General features: G+C 50.3%; 1 pseudogene; it reads left to right on the top strand.

Annotated features, from left to right (window-relative positions):
* The first annotated feature begins 16,461 nt into the window (after positions 1-16,461).
* Positions 16,462-18,313, top strand: LOC147696832 (uncharacterized; annotated as a pseudogene).
* The last annotated feature ends 1,432 nt before the right edge of the window (positions 18,314-19,745 follow it).

Below are 19,745 nucleotides of genomic sequence, written 5' to 3'. Positions count from 1 at the left end.
GCGGCCAGCCTTTTGCCTTTGTCAAAGTTTGCTTGGTTTTGTCAATGTTTTGCAAAAGTTTGCTTGTAAGGATTCTGCCGGGCCATCATCAATCTGAAAATAATATTATCTAAAAGCAAAAATAATTTTCGGTCCCAAAAAGCACACATCACCCTCGGGATTCCTGGCACTTTGTGTGTCGATGTGCTCCTTGTGAAAGAGCAGAATGGCATTACTCTAAAGGGTGTCTGAAGTGGGCTGACCCATTGCCAAATACTGTATGCAGTAGTCGGCAGAAGAAAAATGTGAATGACACAATAAAATTCCAGTGGTTGGGTGAAAGCCCCTATAAGGAAGTAGATTATACATATTGTTTCAGTAAAATCAAATGTTCTTGGCTAACCCAGACATTACAAAAAAAAGAAAAACAAGTCCCATCTCATTTTTAACTTCCAAATGTGACAGTGATTGAGGGCTGAGATACCCAGTATTAAAAAATTAGCTCCTTGATGTACACATTTTTCATTTAGTTTTGCATTTTTACAGAGCCTATAGACAGTAGTTAACTCAGTCTGCTTTAACTTGAGACACCTATAATTGGAATTTAAGTTGAACATTGGAGAATGTGATAGACTGTTCAGGGCAATACATCTTACAGAGCTTTCCATTTTTACAGATTTATACACACAAGTACTGATGGAAAACAATCTGTTGCCCTGTACACATTTATTTTGAAAAACAAAAAATATAGAAAATGTATCTTCTATTGAGTGTCTCTCTATCAAGCTGGCAGTCAAGACATCAGGCCAATAGTTTTCATATTGACAACATAGGGAGTTTAACCACATCGCTGCGCCGGCTATTCCGCCTCAGCGCTAAGTGGGCGGGGCGGCCGCTCGGCGGCCGCATGCTGATGCCGGAACCGCTCCGTCATCAGCCGCGGTTGGGCTGTGCTCATGACGGAGCGGTTCCGTCATGGCCCCACCCACTCAATAGAACGCGCCGCACAGGCGCGAAATCAGCGCCGCTCAGGCGCGGCGGCAGGGCCATGACGGAACCGCTCCGTCATCTGCACAGTGCCACCGCAGCTGATGACAGAGCGGTTCCGTCATCAGCATAGAAAGGTTGAAAAAGAGGTACAGTTTCCCAATGCAGTTTGAGGAGTGGGAAATGTTCATGTGTACTAGAGCTGTAATGTAATGTTTTCAGGCAGGTGTATTGTTTTATAATACATGGCCGCATAGCACACTAAAATCTTAGACGTTGAATGTTTCACTATATTAGCTGCAACTTCAATTTCTCACTCACCAGAAATACATTTGGATAATTATAAATACGAGGATGAAAATAACAGATGTAGATCTATATACAGACAGAAATGTATTTATGTAGCACTGTAAAACCGGAAACGCTAATTATAAAGTTCTCATAACAAGGCCATGACAAGATGGGTAATTCCAAAAAAAAAAAGAAATTACCCCTATAAAATTTCATACAGTGCTGTGGGACAGTCTGTTTCTTTCATCACATGTTGTGGGAAAGACGTGAGATGGTCAGGGCTTTAAGTGGGTCGGGTCTCAAGGGGTCTGAGCACCGGCAGTTTTTTAAAGGGGGCCTCAAAACGGGTCTCTATCGGGCTCTGTTTTGAGCCCTGGCACAGGTGGTCCGGTTTTTTCCGGACTACAGTGACAGCAGTTTATTGTCACTGCAGTCCGGAAAAAATGGCCAGGGCACAAAACAGCCCGATAGAGACCCATTTCGAGACAGCAAGCACATCAATGTGTGCTCCCCACACTGCTCACTTCTCACTAGTGGAGAAGTTACGGCATGACGTCATGCCAGGTGAGCGTTGTGGGGGGAAGGGAAATCCTTTAAAGAGTCATTTTCTTTCTGGATATCCCTTCTCTTTCTGAAATGCAAGAGCAGCAACATTGTGGTAGGGTCACCAGGGCTTTAAGCTGAAGCTTTTTCAATATTATATGTAACAAGCCACAGTTGCAGCTTATTTATTTTATGCAACTAATAACCATTGACAAAGCCAATAGTCCTTACTTGTTGTAGGTATGATGTTACTTGTTGTATCACATATCTGGATGCAATGACAGAAACAGCAAAATACAAGTCAAACGGCACACTATGCTAAACACAGATTTTTAGCGTAAGTATTTTAATGCTACACCCCTAATTACACTGGCCACGCCCCTTCGAGAGATCCCCCAATTTTTTCATCCCACTTAAAGCCCTGGAGATGGTTAAAATTATCTGCTGAAGCACTGCACTGACTTTGGTAATCTCAAACGCCTCTCTTGCAGCTTTAATTTAAGCAAACAATATCTGGATTAATTTCCTCGTCTCATAGTCCATTGATGATTGTATACCAGAGTTCAGATCACTTTCGAACACAATTGGCGGTCCACTGATTTCCCTTGCCTATGTTTATTCCATTGGTGGTCTATAGGTGGAGTAATTGGCGATTAAATGTGCGAACAGCGTTGCATAGAAAAGTCTGCGCAAGTATTTCATTTGAACATGATCCCCGAAAATTTATATTTAGTAGCCTTTTTTTAAGGAGGGTAAGAATAAATGGCTACAGTTTTCATGAAACGTCACCTCGTGAGGGCTATGATTTTGAATTCTGACACTACAAGGGCAAACTTGTCGCACTGTAACTTTATTGGGGTGCTCCATCTTGCGTCAGTGTTGCAGTTGAAAGGGGGAACTGCTCAAGCACGTGCCCATGGCTCATCAGATGCACCCTCAGTGTTTTAATGACAATAACACCCCCATTATTTAATTGTACATTCTTGTAACACAGGAGCACTACTAAACAATTTTATAAAAATAAGATTGTTCTTCTCTAGATTTTGTGAAGTTATTTTTTTTTCTCGCAGATGTCGCTGTTTGTAATGTTTTTTGATTTACTGTGAATGAATGCTCCATAAATGAAAAAAGGATGTTTATGCATGAAGAGAGGTTAACTTGTGTCTCTGGGGAAGGCCAGAGGAGCCTAGGAAACCTTCAAGCGAAAAGCCTTCAGGACCACAAAACTGGCCTGCCAAAGCATGGGTCAATCTTTCAGGTCAGTTTTGCTGATGTGACTATTCAAATACAACCTAGCACCCAACCAGGACCACACTTTTATAAATCTGCTTCGCTAATGTGAAGACTTGCACATGCAGCCGGACGGTCTCAACATGGATTGTGGAAGGGTGCTGCATTTTTGCAAAGTTCACCGGAGAATGTCATTACCAGGTGTACTATTTTTTTCCCCGAAGTCTGGAACTAATTTTGAGAATTTCTTTTCTCAACACAATTGTGTTTCTAACACTGTATTCTTGACTGTGTAAATAATTCAAGGCTGTAAATAAAAACGCAGATGTAGATACCTTCTAGGACAAAAAAAAAACAATGTGACCCTGTGTAGCCTTCGGTGACAAATAAAGATTATTTTATGTTTATGCATGTTGGTCTTTGTCTAAGGATTCCTAAATTAGAGGAAAGAAGGACAACTGTGTATGCGTATTTAGTGGTGCACATTCTTACAAACGTAAAAGTGTGTTTTTCTTTATGCTCTAATATGAAGCAGAAAAAAAACATTCATCAGCTTGATGATGTCATTCCTGAGAACCCCTTAATTGTATTTTTCAATGTTAAAAGCTCTGCCAGACAGCTAAAGCTGTCTTTTAGCCAGACCTAAAAATACCCAATGCCTTCTCTATATGCATTACCGAAACACCTAGCTCTGTTTCCTCCTGCTGAATGTAGTCTTTTCGTAACCATGTTTGTGGCTTCCTCCCTGCCATACAAACTTGTGTTTGCTATCCAATTCTGGATGGTCGCTCATTCTCTTCATCTCAGTGCCTCTAAATCAGACTCATTTGCTTTTCTTACTCTCCATCCTTATCCTGCTTTGTCACTGTGTTTTCCATCTCTTACCTCCTAAACCTACAAGCTTGGCAGTGCCACAACTTTTCTGCACAGAATACCTCTGTGTCCTGTGGATTCTAGTTGTATAGAAATCTGCAAGATCCACCCTTTTCTCGCATTCTCTGCAATAAATTAACTCAGACTCTGCTCTGACTTTTATTACCATACCTAACTGTAACTTGGGTTCCCTGCCAACTCCCTCCTCTACAGTCTAATTAGAACAATGCTCTTCATGTTCTCTTTTATTTACGGTAAACTTCTCATGCCCCATTAGCCACTGACTTTCTTGACCAGTCCTATCCAGTTTTCTTTTTCATATGTTTTATTTAATTGAATTTTAAGATTGTGGTTAACCTCATAAGTGCTGCGCCTAGTCCAACGGCCGACGGCACCACTACCTCGGGAGTGCTGCCGTCGGCCGTTGGACGTTCGAACCTCACCTGCGCAATGGAACGTTCAGCACTGAAGCTGGACGTTCCATAGCTGCTAAGGTGTTAACACGGCACGCGTATACAATTCATGAATGCAATCGTCATTTGGTGATGCCGCACCTGTTGGCATGGGCCACATCTGGCACCGTAGGTACAGTTGACGATCAGGGAGGGATCCCCCGCTCTGATCTGCTCTGGGGGTGGAGGGGATCTGGCTAAGTCGATGTTCTTGGTAGATATCAGAAAAGGACGCCAACATTTACAAAAGTAACTAAGGTTGCCAGGGGGTTCAGTGAGGACGAGACCTTCTCCATGATGGAACTCGTCTATAGTTTGGTAAACTATGGTGGAGGGAGTTGATTAGAGATTTCCAGGTGTCTACTAACAGGAGGTGAGACATTAGCCTGATCAGTTTATACAATATATTGTCATGTTCATCCACCCCCACGTAACAAGGGTCACTGGAATATTAAGGTCCATCCGATGTGGATGAAGAAGCGCTGTTGTAGGCGTTCCCTCAAGTAAGTACAAGTCTGTTTATGAAGCTTAGCTTCTTTGGAGTCAGACATCTGCATATTAGGATCTTGTGGGTATTTTCTCTTTATTTTGCCTCCACATGGAGGCTTTGCCTGCCCTTTATCAGATGCTATTCTTTCACTCTTCAATAATACTCTAGCCTGGATTGCTGGCCCACTCGGCTATATACTTAGGGTTAGGGAAGGGATCGTTCACTTCTAATATCTTGTACTGGTTGGAATCAGCCCCACAAGTCAAGCCAAAGAACAAAAAACAAATCAGCCCTCCCAGAAACTGGGGTGAGCAATGCTAGAAATGGGGTAATTTTCCAGGAGCGAACAGCGTTGTCCTCTGCCAGATTCTTCTAATAGACAATAGCATTTGAGGACTAAGTTTGTTGTTTACATGGTAGCCTAATGAGTTTAGTGAGGTAAGTATAGATTTGATCTTGTGCCATATAAAAATTAACCCCTTGCGTGCTCATTACGGCTCCCGTCCGTCATGCGTCACCGAGGCGAGAATTATCGAGTCCGCTGACCCTGGTCCACAACCCTGCCGCTTCGGGATTTGAACCCTGGTCCCGGGCCGTCCACTGCTTCCGGGTCTGCCGCATCTAACCAGTGAGCCACACCACTCCACTGATTCATTCAGCATTCCGTCCATCTTTAGTTTGCGTAGCACTTTTCCGTTTTCCTCAGCATAGATATTTTCTTACCAGTTCAAGTAAGACAACTGGCCTACATGATCCACACTGGTCTAGTACCTTGCTTGGTTCAGGATGATGGTCTGTGGGAGTCCATCATGGAGGGTACCAATTTTACAGAGTCTTATAAGTAAATTGCATCGTTACTTTAGAAATGGGGCAGAGGTGAGATTGTTTGAAAGCTCATGGAGCGACTGTCAGGCCTTGTTGCCTGGTAACATTGCTATTGCAAATTCCTCCCTTAGAAATTGTCTTATCAAGTGTCTGCATAAAGTCTGGGAAAGATGTAGTCGGTCACGTAGTCCTTCTGTCCCTTTGCATCATTCTGGATAATATTTTGAGCACCCATAGCATACCTCCATCAGTGTGCTGTGGTGGACTCCATAGTTGTTTCTCATCTTGCAAACCAAGGATTTAATGTGCTTGGCCTTTATTTTCTAAGTAGTACATATTTTCTTAGTGTAATTGGTTAGTGTGAAGCAGGGTTTCAGTGGTGTTTGTTTAGTATTTCTCCTTAATTATCTCTTGCCATTCTGAAGACCCTACAGACCTTCAAGACTCACATGAACTTGTAATTTTTTATTTTTATTTTTTACAGCGTTTTATATAGCACAAACTTGACCCGAACCGGGTATCTGAGAGCGCTTTACATAGCACCAGTTGCATTTAAAGAGGACACATTCATTTTTGTTAGGCACGGGGATATTAAGTGATTTGCCCAGAATCACAGGATGTTCAGCGTCATTGCCGAGACTCAAACCCAGTTCCCCAGATTCGAGGTCGACCGCCCGAGCCGTTAGGCCAACTCCTTTATCTGATCTTTAAGGTCTCATGTCATCATTTCTGAGCATGCTCTATAAGATCTCAGATGATATGCTTTCTCAATAGCAGTATTTCATAGAATCAAACATCATTTCCTGTCACAGACTGGAAGCGGTGACGGTCTATCTTATTTCCTTCATTATTGCCCAAAGAAAGGGCGAGTCATCCCAGTAGCCAGATTGCCACTCTTCACTTAATGTACATGTGACCGGTATCAGAGCTCTCCTTTAAAAGGGTCCGGGTTAGAAGTAACAAATCACATGGTAGGAAAAACCCTCTTTGGCAATGAGGATAGTTCTTGACTGTAGAGCGGGCTTGACTGTTACCCTAAAAGGGCATCACCGCACTAGCTTTACAAAAGTTTGGAGGCACGGCACGAAAACAAAACTACCCTGAAGCAGATCTGGATTGAAATGCTAGCCTGAGATTTAGTCAGGGGTTAGACTTATTACAAGCATCCTCCTAGCAACTTTTCTGTGTTTAATATTTTGCCCTAAGTGGCCATGCACAATCATCAATTTAAATGAAGGTGAACATCAACACTGCAGGATACAAAAACATTATTATAACAAAACTAATATATCTGAAAGAAACACGTTAGTGTTAGATTCCTTACCTTAGAATATCCCCAGGCGTCAGTCTGGATCCGGAAACTTTTGCGTAGCAGTACCCCTGCGCGTCGGTAGGCGTCGTCTGCAGGCGTCCCCTGCGGCTCCGCGTCCGTCGTCGGCGTCGTGCGCCGTGATGACGTCGCTGGAGTACATAGACGCCGCCTCCGCGCGCTGACGTCAGTTCTTCTTTTTTCCGCGCCAGTGGACGCAGATCTGGAAGAGCAGTACTCCGGTCTTTGACCAAGTTTTTCGACTTTTTTCTCTATTGTGCCTGATAGGATGCCTGGATTTAAGAATTGCGATGACTGTGAGCGCACGATGTCGGTCACAGACCATCACCGCCTCTGCCTCCGGTGTCTGGGCCCCGACCACGACGTGGAATCGTGCCTCGACTGCCGGGCCCTTACCAACAAGGCTAGGCGGGAGCGGTCCCGCAAGCTGCTGGAGCTCCGGGTGTCGGCCCCACGTCGGGACCGGGAGCGGTCCCGGTCCGGCCGGAGGTCGGGGGAGCGTTCGAGGGAGCGGTCGCGGAGCCGCGCTGGGCGCTCCGGAAGTCGACACCACTCGTCAGGCTCGTCAGGTAGGAAGCACAAGAAGTCGGGGCGTCGTCATCGTACCCCCGACTCCCCCCGACGCTCGCGCGATGCGGCCGGGGGCTCGGGTGACCCCAACCCCGCGGCTCCGCGAGAGTCGCCGGCGCGGCCTGCCTCATACCCTCCGGTCCCTGGGCATGGCGCGACGCCTGAGGAGATCGAGGCGTTCCTCATGGCCATGAGGGCGCTCGCTTCTCCGACGGGGCCTACGGCGCCTTCGGGCCCAGTGCTACCGTCTGGGGGCCCTGGCGGTTCGGGTGTCCCTGCCTCGGCGCCGTCGGGTGCTCCGGGCCCGGCGTCGCCGACGGCTCCGACCCCGGCGCCGCAGGGGCCTTCGGGATCGGCGCCGGCTGGTCTTCCGGCCTCCCCGGCGCCGTTGCCATCGGGGTTACCCCCGGCGCCGTCCCCGCGCGGCGCCGGTTCTCCACTGCCGGTTCCGGCCGGCGGTGGGGTTCCGGCGCCGGCTCCGGGCGGCGCCGTCCCCTTACCTTCTCCGACGCCGGACGCGGCGCCGGATGGGCGTCGCACGACGCCGGTCCCGGCGCCGATGGGGCCCATGAACCCCGAGGAGCCGGTCTTCATCATTGACTCCGAATACGGAGAGGATGAGGAGTACGGTGAAGGTTGGGAGGGGTCCGAGGACCCTCTGGCTCGCGAGTGCCAGTATGACCCGGACTGGACGGGTGACTTGGGGGATGCCAGTGGTTTGGACGACTCCCCTAACCCTGGTTTGATCTCTCCTCCAACCGTGGCATCGGTGGAGGGAGCTGCCTATTCTGTGGTGCTGATGAGGGCTGCCAAGGCCTTAAACCTTGAGCTCCCCGTCGCGGCCGTGAGGCCTAACATCCTCACCGAGGTCTTCAAGCCGCAGTCATGCCCTTTGGAGCCTCTGCTGCCGTTTAATGAAGCCTTGTCTGACGTTCTGTTGGGCACGTGGTCCAGGCCCGCTTCAGGTGCGCCTGTTGATCGGAACGTGGCCAGGCGCCACCGTCCTTGTCCGGACGACCCCAAGTACCTGTCTACCCACCCCACTCCTGAGAGTCTGGTGATCCAGGCCTCGTCCTCCCAGTCCGCATTCCCGTCGGCCCCGCCCGACCGGGAATCCAAGAGGTATGACCAGTTTGGAAAGAAGGTCTTCTCGTCCATTAGTTTGGGCCTGCGGTCTTGCAACACCGCCTGCCTCTTGGGCCGCTACACCCACTCTGTGTGGGATACGGTCGCGGAGCTGCTGCCAGAATGCCCCATGGAGGTGCGGGCAAAGCTCGGTCAAGCTGTAGCTGAGGGCCGGGATGCAGCGAGATATTCCATTCGGTGTGGTCTTGATACGACCGACTCGCTGGGCAGGGCTATGTCTACGACGGTGGCGATTCGCCGTCACGCCTGGCTGAGATCCGCCAATTTTTCGGCTGATGTCCAAAATACCCTGATGGACATGCCGTTTGATGGCTGTCACCTGTTCGGTGACAAAGCGGACCACGCGCTGGAACGCTTCAAGGACTCCAGGGTCACGGCCAAGTCCTTGGGTCTCTCGACCCAGCGTCAGCAACCGGGTTCGTTTCGTCCCTTTCGTGGCCAAGGAAGGGGCGCCCCCACACGTGCTGCCAGCCACGCGCCGCAACAATCCTTCCAACGCGGTGGCGGCCGTGGAAACCGCCGTGGTGGCGGTCGGGGACAACGGCGGGGTCAGACCACACCTTCCCCCGCAGCATCTACCCCAAAATCCTCCTAGTCCGTGCTTTCGGCCCCATGTGACGCCAGTGGGTGGCAGGGTTCGCCATCACCACGCTCACTGGCGCACGATCACTTCGGACAGGTGGGTGCTGCAAATTGTCCGAAGGGGCTACTCCCTCCCCTTCGAGACCTCTCCTCCAGCCATGCCACCGCAGAACCACCGTGTGTCGGGGGACCACTTGACACTTCTGCAGGAGGAAGTTACGGCCCTCTTGGCCAAGGGGGCCATCGAGCGCGTTCCTGGGCCAGAAGTAGGGCGTGGTTGTTATTCCCACTACTTTCTGGTGCCCAAGAAGGACAAGGGGGGCCTACGTCCTATCTTGGATCTAAGGAACGTCAACGGCTTCCTCCGGAAGGAGAAGTTCAAGATGTTGACGTTAGCTCAGGTCTTGGCTGCTCTAGACCCGCAAGACTGGATGGTAGCGTTGGACTTGCAGGACGCCTATTTTCACATCCCCGTCCTGCCGGCCCACCGGCGTTACCTGCGGTTCACGGTAGGCCAGGAGCACTTTCAGTTTATCGTGCTCCCCTTCGGCCTTACCAGCGCCCCACGGGTGTTCACAAAGGTGATGGCGGTGGTCGCAGCCCATCTGCGCAGGTTAGGGGTTTCAGTCTTCCCCTACCTAGACGACTGGTTGTTGAAGGCGGGCTCGCCCCAGACAGTCGTCCACCACCTTCAGATGACGGCAGACCTCTTGCACGGCCTGGGGTTCTCCATCAACGTGCCGAAATCACACCTGTGTCCCTCTCAAAAGCTCCTTTTCATCGGAGCGGTTCTGGACTCGGCGCAGTTTCGGGTTTATCCTCCGGAACGGCGGGTTCGGGATATTCAGGCTTTGATTCCCATCTTTCAGCCGCTATCCCGAGTCTCGGTCAGGTTGACGCTGCGGCTGCTGGGACTGATGGCTTCCTGCATCCTTCTGGTGCATCACGCCAGGTGGCGGATGCGGGCTCTGCAGTGGGACCTGAAGTTTCAGTGGGCCCAGCATCAGGGCAACTTGTCCGACCACGTCTTGATCTCGGAGGGCACTGCGAGACAACTGCAGTGGTGGCTTACGGACCGCGATTGGGTCAGGGGCAAGTCCCTCTCCCTTCCCCAACCGGAGCACGTTGTCGTGACGGACGCGTCCCTCCAGGGCTGGGGTGGCCACTTGGGAGAGGCAGAGATCAGAGGCATCTGGTCTCCGGCGGAGTCCCGGCTCCATATCAATCTGTTGGAGCTACGGGCGATTCGTCTGGCACTGAAGGCATTCCTCCCCTTTGTCAACGGGAGTGTAGTGCAGGTGTTCACCGACAACACCACCGCCATGTGGTACTGCAACAAACAGGGCGGTGTGGGGTCGTGGACCCTTTGCCAGGAGGCTCTGCGCCTCTGGCAATGGCTGGAACGTCAGGGCGTGACTCTGACGGTTCAGCACCTGGCAGGTTCTCTGAACGCCAGGGCGGACGAACTCAGCCGTCGGTGCTCGATGGATCACGAATGGCGTCTGAACTCGGACGTGGCGCAAGGCATCTTTCTGCAGTGGGGAGAGCCTTGGTTAGATCTATTCGCCACAGAAGAGAACGCGCAATGTCATCAGTTCTGCGCGTTGGAGTTTCCAAGACGGCACTCGCACGGCGACGCCTTTCGGCGCGAGTGGAGTTGCGGTCTGTTATACGCCTTTCCGCCTATACCACTTCTGCCCAGAGTGCTGAAGAAGATCAGGCGCGACCGGGCCCAAGTTATCCTTGTGGCTCCGGACTGGGCTCGAAGGTACTGGTATCCCGAGCTACTCAGCATGTCAGTCGGTCCCCCGATCCGCCTGCCCCTTCAGGAGGACCTTCTGTCGCAGCAGCAGGGGACGGTCCTCCACCCGAACCTGTCCAGTCTCCACCTCCATGCTTGGAGATTGAGCGGCGGCAGTTGAGGCCATTTGACTTGCCTCCTGAAGTCTGTGATGTTATTCTGGCAGCCAGGCGTCCCTCCACTAAGTCGGTATACGCCTGTCGGTGGAACAGATTTGTGGCATGGTGCACAGCAAAGGCTGTGGATCCTCTTTCTGCCCCTCTTTCGGAGGTTCTTCTGTTTCTTCTTTCTCTTGCCCAGCAGGGCTCTGCTCTGGGCACTATCAAGGGCTACCTTTCTGCCCTTTCAGCCTTTTTGAGGCTTCCTGATCAGCCTTCTTTGTTCAAATCCCCGATTGTAACTCGATTCTTGAAAGGCATCACTCACATGTTTCCACCTGTTCCGTTTGTGATGCCTCAGTGGGATTTGAACCTGGTTCTAACTTTCCTGATGTGCGCTCCCTTTGAGCCCCTTCATTCTTGCCCTCTCCGTCTCCTGACTTTAAAGACGGCTTTCCTGGTTGCCATCACCTCTGCCAGGAGGGTGAGTGAGCTCCAGGCTCTTTCTGTCCAACCTCCTTTCCTGTCCATTCATCCTGACAAGGTGGTTCTGAGGACTAGGCCTTCTTTCCTGCCCAAGGTTGTTTCGGCCTTTCACATCGGGCAGTCCATCACCCTCCCTTCCTTCTTCCCGCCTCCGCATCCTTCAAAGGATGAAGAGCGGCTCCATCGTCTGGACCCAAAACGTGCGCTTTCATTTTACATGGATCGCACACGCCAGTTCCGGGTGGATGACCAACTGTTTGTTGGCTACGTGGGTGCGAAGAAGGGACGGGCGGTTTGTAAACGAACCATCTCTCGATGGGTCGTCCTCTGCATCAAAGCGTGCTACTCTTTGGCTCGGAAGGAGCCTCCTGTTGGGCTGAGGGCCCATTCCACTCGGGCCACGGCGGCTACTACTGCCCTGGGCCGGGGAGTCCCCTTGCAGGACATTTGCCAGGCGGCTACGTGGGCCTCGCTGCACACCTTTGCGAGGCACTACTGCCTGGACAGTCAAGTCCGGAGGGATGGCTTCTTTGGCCGTTCTGTCCTCCAGGACTTTCTGGTGTAGTTTTGTATTGGTTCGCAGACCCACCACCGGGGTTGGTATTGCTGGGGTATGTATTCTAAGGTAAGGAATCTAACACTAACGTGTTTCTTTCAGATGAACAAGTTACTTACCTTCGGTAACGATATATCTGTAAGAAACATTAGTTAGTGTTAGATTCCTTACCGAACCCACCCATCCTCCCCGTTCTGCGAACTGATACCTAGGGTTAAGGTCATCCCTTTCAGGGCCCTAGTTTGTACATGGCACCAGTGTTGGTTCTCTCATGGCTCTGCGTCTCCTGGCGCGGAAAAGCTGTGTGCAAAGAACTGACGTCAGCGCGCGGAGGCGGCGTCTATGTACTCCAGCGACGTCATCACGGCGCACGACGCCGACGACGGACGCGGAGCCGCAGGGGACGCCTGCAGACGACGCCTACCGACGCGCAGGGGTACTGCTACGCAAAAGTTTCCGGATCCAGACTGACGCCTGGGGATATTCTAAGGTAAGGAATCTAACACTAACTAATGTTTCTTACAGATATATCGTTACCGAAGGTAAGTAACTTGTTCGTTAAGACACCATTTTGTGTTTAATATAGACTTTAAGAGCTTTCTCTGACCAGCAGTTTACTTCAGCATGAGAAACTAGGATAATTTTGTTCAGTGATCTTACATTTCCCAGTGTGTGCTCTGGCATTGTGGAGATAGAGTGAGGGGAGAATGGTGAAGTGCACCCAAGCGTACAACAATAGAAATTCAACTATACAGGTTATGGGTGTAATAGATATTCAAAGCACTTGTATAGCGCAGCGCTATCACCCTTAGGGGTATCCGGGCTCTGAGGGTGCGATGCCTCAATTGAAAAGCCAGTTTTGAGGTTCTGTCTGAACTCCTGCAGGGAGGGTGCTGTTAGGAGAAGGAGGGGCAGATCGTTCCAGGTCTTGGCAGTAATGTAGGAGAAGGCGCAGGGGGTCGTATGAACTAGCTCAGCATAGTATAGGTGTCTTGTGAGGCGATGGAAATTTAGTCAATGGTTATTATCAGCTGGTCCTATATTGTGTAGGGCTTTGTAGGTGTGAGTGAGGATCTTGAACTAGCATCTCTTCTAGATGGGGAGCCAGTGGAGGTGTCTGAGGTGGGTGGTGATGTGGGTCCTTTTAGAGAGGTCCAGGACGAGTCTGGCTGCTATGTTCTGTATGGCCAGGAGTTGTATGGAGAGCTAGGTGGAGATGGCAGGGTAGAGAGCATTGTCGTAGTCGAGGCGGCTGGTGACTAGGGCCTGAGTGATGGTTTTTCTGGTGTTAGTTGGAATTCGTCAGAAGTTTCTGTGGCGAGGGCTGAGGGTGTAGAAGCAGGCAGAGGCGACTGAGTAGACTTGCTGGTGTGGGTGTGGTTCCAAGTTCAGTCGGCCACCAGCCGTGGTCCCAAATGGAAGTGTTCTTCCCGAAGATCAGAATATTTATATTGTTGGAGTTGAATGTAAGGCAGTTGTTCCTCATCGAGTTAGCTACATTGGTCATGGTGTTGCAGAAGTTGGTTCTGGTAGTTGAGGGGCCTTCGAAGAGCGAGAGGATGAGCTGCGTGTCATCTGCATATGAGATTATGTTGAGGCCACTGGATGGAACAATGTCTGCGAGGGGAGTCATGAAGTTGTTGAACAGGGTGGGGCTGAGGGATAATCCTTTGATTACGCCGCATATGATGTCCTTGGGTTTGGAGGTGAAGGGAGGCAGCCGGATAGTCTGTGTGCGACCTGTCAGGAAGGAGGCGATTCACTAGAGGGCACTGTGTCGTATGCTGGTGCGGATGTCTTTTGATGAGAGTGTGCGGGTCATGGTGTTGAATGCTGAAGAGATGTCGAGGAGGCTCCTGATGTCGTCTGTGGCGTCAATCAGCACAGTCTCAGTGTTGTGCTTTGCACAGGATCCTGATAGGGAGGCATCCAGTAGGTGGTTCTTTTCCAGGTATTTGGTGAACTGTTGGTTGCTGGCATTCTCGAGTACTTTGGCCAGGTAGGGAAGCAGGGATATAAGATGGTAATTTGAGATTGCTGGGGTCGGCGGACAGTTTCTTAAGGAGGGGTTTGACCTCTGCGTTTTTCCACCTGTCCAGGAAGGCTGCTGTGGAGAAAGATGAATTGATAATGCTGGTAAGTTCTGGTCTAATTGGGTTGGATTCGAGGTTGAAGAGGCAGTGGGGGCAGGGGACGTTGGGCTCCCTGGCATGGATGAATGACATGATGGCCGAGGTGGCCTGAGTAGTGAACGAGGACCAGGTGGTGATCGTTTGGCTGGTTTGCGATAGTTGGCTAGGACTGTAGAGGTTAAGTGTTGAGCGTCGAAGTTGTTGTAGATGGTGACGATCTTGTTGTGGAAGTAGTCTGAGAGGGTGTTGCAGAGTTCTTGGGAGGGGTGAATAGTGTTCTCTATGCTGTTGGTTTGTAGAATTATTTTGCTATCTTGAAGAGTTTGTGTGATTGACTGCTGTGTTGATGCTGGTTGTGATTGCCTCTCTTGGCTTCTTTGATGCTCTGGTGGTAGTTGCAGAGGGCTGCCTTGTAAGTGGCTCTGTCTGCAGGGTTCTTTGAGGTGCCCAATTGCCTCTTGAGTTGGTAGCAGTCGTGCTTGGAGGCTCTGGGGTGTTCCAGCTGGCTTGATTTGAGGAGTTGTGGGATTTTGCTGGTTTCATAAGTGCAACACTGTTGGCACATTCAGTGATCTAGTTGGAGAAACTTTGGACATCTGGGTTGAGGTCTGATAAAGATTCGGTTAGGGTGACGCTGTGGCCCTGTGCCCTTTGTGTCCAAGGTATTTTGCCCCAGATTCAGTGGGAGGAGCCATGGTGCTTTGTGATAGTGCGCTGAGCATTGTTGATGGGGAAGTGTACAATAGTGTGGTCGCTCGAGGAGAGCTCTGAGATGTGGCTGAATTAGATTTTGTTGCTGAGGTAAAAATGGCATTGGGAGTGTGTCCAGCTTTATGCATGTGTTCGTTGACCAGTTGGGTGAGGCCAATGTTGACCAGGTTTTCCAGGAGGGTGGTGGAACTGGCATCATTGGGGTTGTCGACGTGGAAGTTGAGGTCGCCGAGCAGGAGGTGGTGGTAGGAGTCAATGGCTAAATAGTCCTGGTAGGTAGGAGGGGCTGGGAGGACGGGAGCGGGACTGGCGGGAGAAATCACGACAAAACCAGAATGAATGAAAACTGTGAAACGCACTAAAAAGTAAATTCGCAAAGAAACAGTAAAACGCACTAAAAGTAATTAACACATATGAAGTGAATTAAATGAAATAGAAGTGACCAATAATGTGCAGCAAGAACAACAAACAGGAGCCCTACGGCAGGCTCAAAACTGGGGCTCATGAAACTGAGGATCGGTCAGCTTGGCAGAGCCAAGCAGCTGATTGGCATTAGCGGGGGATCGGTGAAGCAAGACCACGGAGGTCAAGGGCTGCTCCCCTACTAGATGCTTAATAGACTATCAGCAAGCATCCTCCATCCCCATATCTAAGTTTGGCTAACCAAGGTTAGCCAAAACCTCTCTAATATTTCCCTTGGATCTGCTTTTGGTGGGATGGCTGAAGGTTAAGGTTTGGCCTGATCAGAGATGCTAGAAATTTCAAGAAACGAAACAGAAAGTAAACAAGTAAAGGGATTAATGTTTTAAGGTGCAGTCTCCCCTGCCTAAAAAACATGAATGTGAACCTGTGTAATGAAACTGGTGCTCAAGTACCTTTGGGTCGTTACATATAACTACAAAAAAAATGGGCTCTGGGCACTTAGAGTGACAGACAGATGCCACAATAGTGATAGAAGTGCTAAATAGTTTTGCAGCGTGAATCTTTCTGGATTCACTATGCTGTGCATTATTCCGCCATCTCGTGGTTGGGTCCCGAATTGTCATATTTCCCTTTTTTTTTTTTTTTTCGGCCCAGGTAGGGTGGGTGTCGACGTACCACCATTTGGTGTCCTCTGTGGCGTCGGCGCGCTTCCGGCAGAAGCTTCCTCCTCTGGTTGCCATCTTCAGATTCTTTTTTCCGCCGTTGGGTCTGGATCGTCAACGAAGGAGATCCAGAACTTTGGAGGCAGAATCACCGGGAAATGTAAGAAAATCACTAGCAAAACAACTTAGTGACCAGAGGACCAGTCAACTAACAGGGACGACGAAGAAGGAGTAGAACCAGATCTTCGACGTTCCACGGACGATGCACACACAGGGGGACCCCTGAGCGCAGTAATGGACAAGACTCCATTCAAATTCTGTGTGAACTGCAGACACAAATGCGCGCAGAAGGACGAGCATCCAGTCTGCAACCTCTGCCTTCCGCTCGACCCCCGAAGAGAGGACTGCAACGCCTGTGTGGTTTTCACGCCTAAGACATTTAGGGTGAGAGAGAGACAGCGGATGGCGAAGCATGCAGTGCAGGGACAAGGACCACCTCCGTCTCTCCGAGACTTGAGCCTCTCCAGTGAAGAAGAGTATAACATCGCCGAAGGTCCAGAAGACTCGACGGAGGTTGAAAACAGGAAGGAGGCAAGAGTCATCGACCCCTAGAACCTCGACAGACACTCGAAGGAGTGAGTCCAAATTCTCCCAAAAAGGGGCACTGCCGTCGAAGTCTTCAACGCAAGCAGCCGCACCCAAAGATAAACAGCCCAGTGGATCTTTGGCTAAGGACTCCCAGCCGGCAAAAAGCTTGAAAAAAGCAAGACAGTCGAGAGCGGTTCCAGAAAAGGAACACTCGACATCGAGGCAAGAATCCCAAAAGCAAGGCCAATCGTCCAGGCCCATGACCGCGACATTGTCGACGACCACGAAACGAAGGCAGGAGAATCTCTACGCCGAACAAGCGTCCGAGATGGACAGGAAAAGAAGATGACTCTAGGCAGAAATGGCGAGTATTATCCAGAGAAAGAAGCATTTCGACGACAAAATGAGCCGGTACATGATTCCATCTAAAACCATGCTCGAGGCCGAAGCCGAGAGCGGCGCGGAAGAACTCCAGCCGCCGAACACTCCAGAACCTGCCGAAGAGCAGGTAGAAGACCTGTATTACTACGGCGAGGAGGAGGAAGAATCGGACCATGCCTCGACAATTTTCAGAGTCCCAGGATCTTCAGTGGCAGGATCTCTACGCCGAATCGCCGGAATAGGGCGTAGAGTCCTACCCTTCGAGGCCTTCACCACCAGACGACATTGGAATGTACAACCAAGTCATAAAGAGGGCGGCAGAGACATATAAGGTGAAGCTGGAAGAGGAAAAGCCTCAGGCATGTTTCCTGCTGGAAACAATTCTGACAACACAATCAAGGAGCCAATTCTTGCCAATGCTTCCTAGTGTGCTGGACCAGGGAAGGAGGCGTTCAAAGAACCAGCTATATGCAGATCTGTCACCCCAAGGTGTGAGAAGAAATACAAGCACTCCTCACAGGACCCCATGTACATCAGAGTGTCAGTACCACTGGACTCCATCATCGCAGCCACGGCCAGGAAGAGGGCCAACATCCCCACAAATACAGGACCACCTCCTGACAAGGAAAGCAAGAGGATGGACCTCACAGGGAGGAAGATGGTAAGGCGTGCGGCAATACGATGGCATATCGCAACCTCAAATGCCCTCATCAATAGGCACGCGTATCAACACTGGGAGGAGGTCGGAGAGCTACTCAAGCACCTACCAGACCAATAGCAGAAAAGGGCCAGTCACCTGGTAGAGGAGGGGAAAAACGTGGCTAATGCAGGTTTAAAATCAGCTCTAGATGCCGCAGAAACATCAAGTAGACAAAGGGTGATAGGGGTAACGGAGAGGAGAGATTCCTGGCTCCATATCTCTGGCTTCAAAGCCGAAGTACAAAGTAACATCCTCAGCACACCCTTTAATGGGGAACAACTGTTCGGCAGCACAGTGGACGAGAAGTTAAACCAGCTGAAGAAGGAAAATGAGACTTCAAGGTCAGTGGGAGCCCTGCAATTCAGGGGGATGAGAAGGGGAATACCTCAAAGAAGACCAGCAGGCAGGGGTAACAACCAACCAGCCTCATCTCACCAATCCTTCAACCAAGGCTTCCATGGGGAAAACCAGGGTTAACAGCAGGGACAGCAACAGCAGACATGGCAATACCAGCCTAGGGGCCAGTCCTTTCGTGGGTGCACAAGAGGAGGAGGTAGCACCCCCAGAGGAGGTCAACAGCCAGCCTCCAAGTGACTTCACAAAAACCTCGACACACACCCAACCAACATCAACAGGGGTGTGTCAAATTACAAAAACACCACAAGTTTGTCAGTTCCTCCCAACATGCAACATCAGTAGGAGGCAGGATAAAGTACTTCCTCCAGGAATATAGGGAGATTACCACAGACCATGGATACTAAACATCATACAACACCGATGTTGTATAGAACTACAAGGACAGCCTCACACGCAAAGCCACACAGAAAGATTCACTCAAGAAGAGAACTATTGCAATTGTTACAGGAAACAAAGGAACTTCTAGACAAATGAACCATAGAAAAGGTACCAGCACATCAGAGAGGGAAGGTGATCTACCCCACGTACTTTCTCGTACCAAAGGTGGACAAGACGCTACCTCCGATCCTGGCCTTAAGGTACCTGAATAAGTACATAAGAATGCAAAAATTCAAAATGACAGCTCTACAAGAAGTAATTCCCCAGATACAACAAGGGGATTACATGACAACATTCGATCTAAAGGATGCGTACCTGCACATACCATTGAACAGAAAACACACTTACTAAGGTTCATGGTAAAGGATATATACTACCAGTTCACAGTGCCAGCCTTCGGCCTAAAGTCAGCGCCACGGGTGTTCACAAAATGCCTGCCAGCAGTGGTGGCACACCTGAGGAGACAAAGGATACACGTATACCCGTATCTCGACGATTGGCTGGTAAAGGCTAGCTCATACAATGCCTGCAAAGAAAACACTCACACAACGATACAAACGCTGTCAAGATTGGGGTTCTCCATCCACCGGGGAAAATCCTCTGCAGCACCAGAGCAAGTTAAAGTCTTCTTGGGAGCAGAGATCCAACACCTTACAGGGCAAGGTGTTCCCAAACACAAAGAGGACCTTGGCAATTCTGAAGGAGACACAGAACCTCCGCAAGGGGCAAGCTCTGACAGTGAGGATGGTGGGGAAGATGATGGGGATGGATGGATGGATAGGTTTTTATATAGCACAATATCACCGCCAGGTCTCAAAGCGCTTTGCATTGGGAACCCGTCCTGGTTTGTCCCCTGTGAGATAGCCCCTACTGGGTACCCCCAAGGTGAAAGCCAGGCATCTCGCCGCGGGGGGCCGTAGTGGAGATTAAGCAAGCTATTGCCCAGAGTTGCAGAGTGTGAACCTGTGATTCGAGTAGGCACCGAAGCTAGAATTACCGAGTCCGTTGACATTTTGGGCTCAAGACCCTGCCGCGTCGGGAATTGAACCCTGGTCCCGGGTCTGATCTCAGCATCCGGGTCTGCCTCCTCTAACCAGTGAGCATACACTTAATC

Source organism: Lissotriton vulgaris, chromosome 8 (genome assembly GCF_964263255.1).
Source record: "Lissotriton vulgaris chromosome 8, aLisVul1.2, whole genome shotgun sequence".
Taxonomy (NCBI): domain Eukaryota; kingdom Metazoa; phylum Chordata; class Amphibia; order Caudata; family Salamandridae; genus Lissotriton; species Lissotriton vulgaris.
The sequence above is the reverse complement of the archived record's forward strand: the minus strand, read 5'-3'. Positions and strand labels throughout refer to the sequence as shown.